The following is an 11,873-nucleotide window of genomic DNA, read 5'->3' as shown; positions in this document are numbered from 1 at the left end:
AGTTCAGGGAGGGGAACCAGGAGAGGGCATTCTCTGTAGCAGCTCCTAGGTTGCAGAATTCCTTCCTCACATGTGTTCATTAGATAGTTTCTATCATGTGTGGAAGATGCTCCTCTTTACCCTGGTCCTTAACACCTGAGATTACACACACACACACACACACACACACACACACACACAGTGGTACATCTGGTTGCGAACTGGATCCGTTCCGGAGGCCTGTTCACAACCTGAGAGGAACGCAACCCGTGTCTGCGTGTCTGTGTATGCATGGGTCGCAATTTGATGATTCTGTGCATGTGTGTGATGTCATTTTGTGCGTCTGCGCATGTGTGAATGGTGAAACCCGGAAGTAACCCTTTCCGGTACTTCTGGGTCGCTGTGGGACGCAACCCGAAAATGCGCAACCTGAAGCAAATGTAACATGAGGTATGACTGTATATGTGTGTGTGTGTGTGTGTGTATTTTCAGGTACCATGCTATCCTGGTGGTGGTAATTTGTTTTGAACTATTTTTAATATTGGATTTTAAATTTTTGTAAGCCACCCAGGGACCTTATGGTGAAGGGTGGGCAAGAAATCAAAGTACTATTAATAACAATACATGGATAAGCTTCCATGAGTTATTTTTACTCCCCAAATTTTCCACAGAAAGAGGGAACCCATATTAAAATGGGGGCCGGGGAGTATGGATTGGCCTTGTGATGACGGACACTGCAAAAACAAAACAATGCGCCCCCCCCCAACAACTGTGCGCACCAGTATCATGGGTCTGGAAATACCCTAGAAGAAAATAAGTCATTACATTAATTGTAGTTAGTTACAGAAAGAATGAATTAAAAAAAGATGGGAAGAGAGGAAAGGATACGGCAGAAAAGAGATACTAAGACAGGGAAGAAAGGAAGAGACTTAGTTTCTTAAGTGAGAAGCAAAATTATCTTGATTTCTGGCTGAATAATTCATATTTGCCACAGGCCATGTATTCTTGCACTTAGGTGTCAAGTGTTTACTGCATATCTCTCCTGACAGGGTGCTTGTGTGATACTCCAACATCACTGTCATGAGAAAGAAAACACAACAACTGTACAAGGGAGAAGAAACAGTAAATGCCGGAATGACAGCTTCCTCCACCTCAATTTGAGAATAATTGCTACAAATGATGCCCCCCTACCCTTTAATAAAGAGTTTGTCTAGCTCCCCCAACCCCTCCTCGTACAACAAAAAACAGCTGTACAGCCAATTAAGATGCTAAGTGTGTCTGCAGGGACTTTTCTAGGAATTGTGGGAGAAGCTTCTTGGTCCAGAGAAATATGATCCTTGCTCACCGGTGCAAGCAGAATTTTTTTCTGGATCTTGGACTTTGGCTTAGGCGGGATGCATCACACAGGGGCTTGCAATGGGCTTGTAGATGAACTACCACCACTTTACCAGAAGTTAAAGCTTTGAAAGTTAAAGCTATTAAAAGACAAAGCCCTTCCTTGCAACAGCTACCACTGGATATCAAAGATGGGCTACATTTTCTGGGAAGCTTTGCAGTAAGGGTGAACAAATGTAACCAGACTTCACCCAAAAGAAAAAAGTTATAAACTTTATTTTATTATATTTGAAAATCATTTATATGCCACCTATAATTAAAAAAATATTAAGGCTGTTCGTTGAAACAAAATACAGATTACTTAAAAACAGCACATTAAATAATGTCTAATTAATAAATGAAACAGCAGTACCCAGTGCTGATTAAAGTGCTGGAAAAATCACCTGAATAAGAATAAAAGTTTTTAGCAAGTGCATTGCCAGCACTTCCCTGAGGGGAAGTAGTTCCTTTAGACCAGGCTTTGCCAGCCTGGTACCGTTGGGAAAATATTGGGGTTCAATACCAAATACCCTGTGACGTGAGTAGGCAAACTAAGGCCCAGGGGCTGGATCTAGTCCAATCGCCTTCTAAATCTGGCCTGCGGACGGTCTGGGAAAATACAGTGGTACCTCGGGTTACATACGCTTCAGGTTACATACGCTTCAGGTTACATACGCTTCAGGTTACAGACTCCGCTAACCCATAAATAGTACCTTGGGTTAAGAACTTTGCTTCAGGATGAGAACAAAAATCGTGCTCTGGCGATGTGGCAGCAGAGGGAGGCCCCATTAGCTAAAGTGGTGCTTCAGGTTAAGAACAGTTTCAGGTTAAGAACAGACCTCCAGAACGAATTAAGTACTTAACCCGAGGTACCACTCTATAGTCCAGCCCCCCACAAGGTCTGAGGGACAGTGGACTGGCCCCCTGCTGAAAAAGTTTGCTGATCTCTGCCCTGTGGGTTCAGCCTGGACAGCCAATAAAATTCAGATTCCAGAGGTCAGCAAAACAGGCTGTTTATTTAGGCATTGCAAGGCCAGTGCAACACAACCCCAACCATCAAGTAGTGAGGGGTGGCATACCCAAACATTTCATAAGGCAATATTTGCACACTTTTCAAACTTGCAAAGAGGCAGCTACTCATGAGGCACAGCAACAAGCACAAGGCATGGCAAGCAGCTTCTGTTCCTTCTGCCATCCTGCTTCCAAGATTCTGCAAGAGGCCCCTGTGTATGTGTTATTCTGTCTCACTCTCATGGTAACTTTGAAAAACAATCCTTCATTCACAATCTAACCTTCACTTGCTCAATCCTTCTCACCCACACTTCAGTTTTCATTCTATAATTTCAATAATCTTATATAATTTCAATAATCTCCTGTCTCAGTGACATCTATGCTGGTTTGGCCATGTCCACAGAATGGAAATTGGCAAGATTCCCAAGGACAAGGTCTACAGGGAGCGGGCTTCAGGCACCAGGTCTGTTGGCTACCCAACTCTGTGTTACAAAGATGTCTGTAAACATGACATGAAGGCTGAGAATGAGACAGAGGGCCTTCTCGGTAGTGGCGCCCACCCTGTGGAACACCTTCCCTTCAGATGTGAAGGAAATAAGTAGCTATCCTATCTTTAAAAGACATCTGAAGGCAGCCCTGTTCAGGGAAGTTTTTAATATTTAATGCTGTACTGTTTTTAACATTTGATTGGGAGCCAGAGTGGCTGGGGAAACTCGGCCAGATGGGCGGGGTATAAATAATAAATTATTATTATTATTATATAACCCCACCATGTGGGAATCCCTTGCTGACAACCATGGTGCCTGGAGCCAGTTTGGTTGTGTATCCACAGCAGTGACCAAAGCAGGAATGACCACTAGGAGGAGCAGAGAGAGAAGAAATGCCGTGGTGCATCTGCAGCAGAACCAGACGCCTTCATCTGCCCCAGCTGCAATAAAACATGCCTCTCCTTTATTGATCTCTGCAGCTACAGCAGGCGCTGTAACTTTCCAGCAGTTTGACTTCACCTCCAGAGGTGCCCTCCTCCTCATAAGGGAGAACTGTGAGGGGAGAAAGACTCTGAGCAGCTGTTTACTGTACAGTGATTTGGGTTCTGTGAACCAAAATGAACTGAGTTCACAGGCCTTCCTAACACAAATTCATCATTACTTAAACCACACTTTCTTCATTTTGCAGGAGAGAGCTCATGTTATTGTGGCTATTGTTAAAGAATTGGGAGTCAGATATCCTTAGTGATCAACCACAAATTACCCAGCAGTTGGCCAAAGACTGGGCAGTAGATCCTGATTTGCTTTTTGACCATCCTTGTTCTAGGGGGGCTCCACTAAAAGACTGTCTGATGAAGAAATTGCACCTTGTCAAAATCATCACTGGGTTTACCAGCCACTGGTGGAGTTGGACCTCTGCCCCATAGCCCCCTTTATATTTATTTTCACTCTCAGTTGAGCAAACAGGAGATTATGGATTGTTTCTGCCTCATTACTTCAATTGTCCAGGGACTCCCCATGAGTTTTGTAAGTGTGTAATGTGGTCACACACCCCTCCAGCTTTGGCCTCCTCTTCCCTCAGCTTCAAGTGTCTCTTAAAAAGACAAGATCCATCCCAAATCTCTCCATCCCCTGGAGGGATAACAGAAGGATTATTATTGCCAATTTATCTGCTTTCTTTGGCTTCCCCGGGGCTTTGGATGACATAGATGCAAAGACCATGGCAGTTTGTGGAAGAAGAGAAGATCTAAAAGGGGGGGGGGGAGAGAGAGAGAGAAAGAGGGAGACAGAGAAAGAAAGAGGGAAATGGGAATATGAAGAAAGGAAAGGAAAAATTGCCCAACTCTGTTATTGTTGCTGTAATCATCTCAATGTTATTTTTATTGTTAATTAATTATACATAATTATATTTGTTACCTGTCCTTTACCACAAGGTCACAGGGTGATCTACAGCTTAAAAAATAATACAATACATTAAAACAACTCCACTCCAAAATACATATAACTCATACATATACATATCAACACACAAATGGTATATTTTGGTATAATTCTAAACAGCATGCTTTGGAAGATTTATTTGTTAAAATAGCCACAAAAATATCTCGTCGATGCCAGTGGTCTCCAATTTATGATCAACAATGAATGATTAATGAGAAGCTGTTCAAATTCAAAAGACAAGAATCTACTTTTGGGTCATTTTGGGAAACAGAAGAAGAAACTCTGGCTTACCAAGCCCGAAGACACTCCCCCCTTCACTAATGTACGTTGAAATCTGCAAAGAGCATATTTCTATGTGTGCAAGTGTCACTGCTGACTCTCAAATGGTAAGCCAGGATTTTGCATTGCACAACTTGCCCAAATTGGTCATTTGGCAAGCAGAGGCACCATCAGGGTACATACTTTGGGGCAGGGCCCTACTCAGCAGAATAAGTAGGAGGGACCCCAAACACAGTCTGCCTTCCCACTTTTGGAAGTAAGTGAAGTAATACAAACTACCACCCACAGGGCAAGAGGTGGGGGCTTCCATTAGACCATTATGTCCAGAGCCAACAGTTACCTAACTGCACTTCTCATTGCCAGAACTTTCCTTATGTGATGTCTGCTGGGCCCATCAAGAGATTTTATGTTTTGTAGGTTTGCTTGTTTATTTTTAAATGCATATTTTTTAAAAAATCAATAAATATTTCCTGGGTGGCTTACAACAGAACAATATTACAAAGGTAACATATAGTAATAATTGCAATCAACTGTAGAGTGCTGAAGAGGAACAAAGCTTCTTTACAGCATAAGCCAGAGATAAGCAAAAGCCTATTGGCAGCCTGGATTTATTTATTTATTTTTTAAAATGTTAGAACACACTGTCTATTTATTGAGCATCCCTTCTGATTTGCTTGCAGCAGGGTTATATCATGTTACACCAAGCAATTGTTTATCCCACACTTTCTATTTTTTATAATAATTTTTTAATTAAATTTTCTGTTTTGCAATTTCAAATAAACATTTTGCAGACTTTAAAATATCCACTGACTTCCCTTCTTCTCTTTCCATGGTTCATTTTGCATATCTTAAAGGTAAAGGTAAAGGTACCCCTGCCCGTACGGGCCAGTCTTGCCAGACTCTAGGGTTGTGCGCTCATCTCACTCTAGAGGCTGGGAGCCAGCGCTGTCCGCAGACACTTCCGGGTCACGTGGCCAGTGTGACAAGCTGCATCTGGCGAGCCAGCACAGCACACGGAACACCGTTTATGCATATCTTACATCCCTGCATATTTTACAATAACCATTCCAATCGATTTTCCACTATTACATCCATCAAGATTACTCTGTTGAATTTATCTTAATGCTACCAGTGTTTTCAGCTGTACACAGTTATTTTCCATATACTCAATAAACATATTCCAATCTTCTTTAAACCTATGTTCTTCTTGCTCTCTTATTCTATATGTTAAATCTGCAAACTGTGCATATTTTGTCAACTTGAGTTGCCAATCCTCTTTAGTTGGGACCTCACTCACTTTCCAGTTTTGGGCTAACAAAACGTGGACCACAGTTGTTGCGTACATGATTAACCTTTTCTGACACCTGGGGATTTCATTCTGGATTATCCCCAGAAGAAAGGACTCTGGGTTTTTTGGTGAAAGTAATTTTAAACGTTTTTTTCAATTCATTATAAATCATTTCCCAATTATCCCACACTTTCTAGACTGGAGCATTTCCTCATTACTTACCTTATGCAAAAGAAGTCCGATTTGGGGGACAAATGGGTTGTTGCACAAGATCTCCACAGTAACTTTAATTGTGTCACCTGAATTTGATAGTATGCAACTGAAGCTAACCCCCAAAATAGCAACAGTTTGAAAGCACCAGTATTCAAGAGGAGGTGATGTTTCAGGCTACTCTGAATTTTGCCATTACCCTTACATCTGAATCTGAACTGAGCATTTTAAAAATCAGATCCTGGAGATTCTTTGCATTAAAAAGAAAAAAGAGGAAAGTGATTCAGCCCAGCTAATGTGAAGCTATGTGCATCTTTATGTCTGTTGGGAATAAGAAAAGAACATGTTAGTTCAGCTGATTAGAGCATGGTGCTGATACGCGTAACACTAAAGTTGCAGGTTTGAAATATGCAGTTGCACATTTCTGCATTGCAGGGGGTTGAAATAGATGATCCTCAGGGTATCTTCCTTGGAATTGTTACCGTCTGAGTTTGCCTGGAAACTGCATACACACTATTCATTTGAAGCACATTCCCTCCCACAATAACCCTGGGAAACTGTACTTTATGCCCTCACAGACCTACAGTTCCCAACATGCTTAACAAACTACAGTCCCTAGAATACTTTGGGTATGTGTGCTTTAAATGTGCTTTAAATGTATGGTGCGGACACAGTCAGTGTTTTACTTTCAAAATTACGGCCACTATAAGTCTTTCAGTTAGGCACCCTGCCTCCCCCCCACCCCATCCTTTAATTCCATTTTGGGAATTCCCTGCTCAGTGATGAAAGGAAGATACTCTGCACATGCTTGGGATCATGCCCCCTTTTAATCAATGTGCTGCTTCGCTGAAAAGAAGTTTCTGTGAATATAAATCCTGGTGAGAGCCTCCCAAATACGTTAAGATTCTTGATATAAATTAAGACACACACGAAACCTTCACTTCCAGTGTTCTGGGCCTGACGAGCAGCTGGAAAAACACGAGACAAGTGTCACAGGGGGAAAAAGCAGGCGCATTCTCCCCCACCCCCACCCCCCAGTATTTTCCCCCAAGGCATACAGACAGCCACAGGGAGCGAGACCAACTTGAGTGGCCCTTTTAAGAGCCGTCATTCAGAGACCTGCTTCTGCAGAGGGCGAGCAACTGCCGGAGACAGACAGGGAGGCGAAGCTTTTCAATGTGCTCTTGATCGACGGCACCCAGTTCACATCTGGTGCACCAGCAGGTAGCCCTGCCTGGCCATATGTTATTCGTGCTGCTACAATTAGCCCTCCTAAGGAAGCAAAGCTGGGGAGGGAAGACGAGGGGGAAGAGCGAAGCTGGAGAATACTCCATCTCCAAGAGCTGGGGAGGGGTGCGGTGGGGGGAAGAGGGAGGAAAGGGCGGAGGGAAGAAAAAAGCAAGAGTAGCTAAGCCAACGCATCTTTAACAAGCATCAAAGCTTTCACTTCTCCAGCTGGTCTGGGGTCTACAGCCTCCTTCCACCTCCCTTCAAGTTATTTCCACCTGGCACAGCACCATTGATTAAAGTGTTTTTTTTTTTTTTTTAATCATGCTGCATTTATTTCAGCCCTATCCTATATACAGTATACCTACTCAGAAGTAAGTCCCCCTGAGTTCAGTTGGGGTTTGCATACTAGGGACAGAGGAGGAATTCGATTTTGTTCGCATTTTAATTAGAAACTACCTAATTCCTACTTTGCAGGCCTACTTTGCATATCTTTGCATTTTGCTGTGCAGTTCTCCAACCAAACAATATATACAGAAATGCATGCATTTGGGATGAAGTCGCATAAAATTTATATATTAGTGAAAATAACATACAGTAATGCATTCATTATATTAGGGAGAATTGCTTGCCAAAATGTGCATATGCATCATTGATTGATTGATTGATTGATTGACTGCAGTGACCTGCTTAACGAGTGTGCCCCCACCCCCAAACCTTGTAGGGAACACAGGAGAGAAGGACTGGATCCTCTTGCTGTTTGCAGTGCAGTCAGAAGAGGAGAAGTATCTCCTTCTTAGCCCACCCTCAAATTAATGCAGGACCAGATCCAGGTTCGTTGGGTCAGACCAGGTCAGTTTATGGGAGGGGGTGTCATGCACAGCCAGATAAAGGTTAACCAATATGGGACCCTGACTGCTGACAATGTTGGCTGAAGTTTGTGGGAGCTAGATAACCACACTATCTCTGGACTAGGTGGATTGTTGTTCTGATCTAGCAGGGCTCTTTTTAAATTTTAGGTTGGCCTATTATTCATTCAGGGACGTGGGTGGCGCTGTGGGTTAAACCACAGAGCCTAGGACTTGCTGATCAGAAGGTCGGCGGTTCAAATCCCTGTGACGGGGTGAGCTCCCATTGCTCGGTCCCTGCTCCTGCCAACCTAGCAGTTCAAAAGCACGTCAAAGTGCAAGTAGATAAATAGGTACCGCTCCGGCGGGAAGGTAAACGGCGTTTCCGTGCACTGCTCTGGTTCGCCAGAAGTGGCTTAGTCATGCTGGCCACATGACCCGGAAGCTGTACGCCAGCTCCCTCGGGCAATAAAGCGAGATGAGCGCAGCAACCCTAGAGTCAGCCACGACCGGACCTAATGGTCAGGGGTCCCTTTACCTTTATTATTCATTCAGTGCATTTATATATTCTCAAAGGAGCTCAAGACGGTGTGCGTTGTTCTCCACCTGCCCGTTTAATCCTCGCGACAACCCTTTGAAGCAGCCATAGCTGAAAGGCAGCAACCAGCTCAGGGGTCACCCATGAAACTTCATGGCCAAGTAGGGATTTGAACCTGGGTCTCTCCAGGTCCTAGTCTGATACGAACCCCTGCGGCACACATCCCAACTTTTACCAATGTCTCAGAGACACACAAGTGAAAATATTGCCCCAAAGGCTAATCTTTACTAGAGACTGAGTCCCTTGGACTCAGCATTCAAGAGACCAGTTTGAGAGACGTTGTTGCTTGCGGAGTGTGAGGAGGAGGGGTTCTGCTGAAGCAAAGCTTGCCTGACCCTGTAAGTAGCCCGGGCAGAAGCCACTTGGGAACTATATGTAAGCCAAGCTGGGGTCCTCAGAGAAAGAGTGGTGTATAATAATGCATAATTTATTTCCGAGTAAACATGTTTAGGAGTTGGCTGTAAATCACATATATTATCTCAGCGCTCCCTTACACTCAAGTCTTCACATGCAGTTCTGTCTTATTGAGGGTTTTTGTTTTTATCTGGGGAGGGTGACTGAAAGTACATGCCATGTGTGTGGGAGGAAAATAGGGAGATCAATACCAAAATAGCTAGGACCTAAACACAGGCTTAGGGCACCAGCTAAGTAGAGGCACACATACACAAATAGATTTTTTTTTGAAAGAATTTCACATTTGATCCCTCCCCCTCTTTGTTTTAGGCATCAAAGTGGAGAAAATCAGAAGTTTGTTAGACTTCCTTGCACTCCACTATAGGCTCTTCCCCCATTTTCATGTTCTCTTTTTATTACTTATCCCCACCTGTTTTAATCATATAGATCAAAATAATGCAGAGAGATCAGATCTTGTCTTGTGTTGCACATGCCATACATGCATGGACATCGCAGGATAACTCTTAAATTTTGTGTCATTTCAAAAAACAGTTTTGTTTTATGGTTTAGTATTGTTTTCAGTTTGCCTGTATATGACAGGGACACCTTATATTGTGCTCAGAACCTCTAAAGCTCTTAATCTGGCCCTGGGTAGAACAATGTGTTTGAAGGTGTTTTCTTTAATTTAATACGGTATTAGCAAGTGGGCCTTGGAACAAAATGCTGCAGTGGCAAATGCTCCTGTTCAGATTTCCAGGCAGCTTGCCATACCCTTAACAGTGAGTGCAGGGATACAATTTCCAGCCATACACTCCAACATTTCTCCAATGAAAACAGGGACGTCTCATTCCATAATGATAATTTTACTATCTATACCCCACACATCTTACTGGGTTGCCCAAGCCACTCTGGGCAGCTTCCAACATATATATAAAAAACATAATTAAACATTAAAAAACCTTCTTTATACAGGATTGCTTCCAGACAGATCAGGGATTAGATAACTCCATACCACCAACGTGGGACATTCCAGGATCAAATCAGAAACCAGGACAGCTTCTCTAAATCAGGGATGTCCCTGGAAAATAGACACTTGGAGGGTCTGTTTCCAGCAGGGCCACAGTGGAGAAGAGGAATGTTTTTGCCTGGCATATAAATATATGCAATGAAGGCACCAGACAAATGTCCCTAGGGAAAGCACACCCCAAATGGGGAGCCATCACAGGAAAGGCCCATTCTCGTGTTGCCACCCAACCCCCAGACAGGGCACATGAAGAAGGGCTTCAGATGATGATTTCAGGGTCTGGAGGTTGTGAGGACTGTGAGGAGTATGGAGGCGGGTGTTAACCTTCTCCTCCTCCAGGGCTGTGGTGATTTAAACAACCCATGGCCTTCTTGTTATGTATTTTTGTGCTTTTGTATTGTAAACTGTGATCCTTAGAAGGGCGGTATAGAAATTTAACAAATAAAATAACATAATGCCCCCCTCTCTTCCTGCTAGTAATTGTTTTATAAATGAAAGGAATGCAACAGGCAGCGATGAGGTTAGCATATTTAGTTTGTCTCTGAAACAGCAAAAAATAAAATGGCTTAGAGATTTTTAAAAAGGCAAGCGCTTGTTCTGTTTTAGGAGTGTGCAGGCCTGCAGAACTATCACTACCTAGTGGCCTGGTTCACACACCGCACTAAACCAAGGAGACTGCTTGAGCATCATACCCTCTGAAATATACTCAGAGTCCTGCAGTGATTTCGTGCTCTTTATTGCAGCTTGTAAAACAGTGATTGAATTTCCCCCCAAACCTCAGGCTTTTGTATACATTATTTACACAATGAGTCCCGTCTGATTGGCTGATTCTGCTTCCCTCCTGGAGGCTGATTGGTCTTCTCCTGCAGGCCAATCAGTTGTTACATTCTACGATCCTACCAGCCTAATAGGCTGATTAACTTCCTCCTGGAACTTGATTGGTCTTCTCCTGCAAGCCAATCAGTTGTTGCATTCTAGGATCCTACCTGCCTATTGTTCTAGGATCTAAGTTTAGTACATAACACCCTCCAAGTGCTCTCCCCCCCCCAAAGGACAGTCCAAGATTTATGAAAGCCACTCCAGTTTCTGATTTGATCCTGGAATATTCCTATTTCCCACGCCAGCACCCCCATAGCTGAGCTCAGAGAGGAATTGGATCTGGTGCTTGTCCTGAATGGCGGCAGCCACGGTGGCTGTGAAGGAACATCCTGTTGCCTCTCCATGGCTGCCACTGCTTTGCGCAGCTTGGAGTAGCTGCTGGAGAGCAGGCAAGAGGGGGGGGGCAGACCCGCCATGGTCAGGAAGAAAGGGGGGCGGGAATGGAGTGCAAGGAGTCTTTATTTTTATTTTTTTTTTAAAAAAATGCATTGTGTGTCCACATCTAACATTGCCGCTTTCTAAATATGGGTGTGTGTGTGTGTTTTGTAATTCTACCATAGAATAAACTTAGATTAAATTTGGGATTAATGGGTTTTCTTCAGATGGTGGAGGGTGTGTGGGCTGTGTCCATTGTTTAAGTGGTAGTGGCACCCACCCTTCTTCTGATAGGAAATGCTCTGTGGTTTTGGGGACAAAAATCAGCCAGCCCTGAATGCAGGACCAAACCATGAAGAGGATTCTTAATGGTTTCACTGTCAGAAACCGGACTTCAGATCTGTGTTAAAATTAGTCAGTTTCAGAAGACAACACAGTGCACCTTAGAACTCCCCTCATA

Source organism: Podarcis erhardii (genome assembly GCF_964252035.2).
Source record: "Podarcis erhardii genome assembly, chromosome: Z".
NCBI classification, from domain to species: Eukaryota; Metazoa; Chordata; class Lepidosauria; order Squamata; family Lacertidae; genus Podarcis; species Podarcis erhardii.
This window is presented reverse-complemented; position numbering follows the sequence as displayed.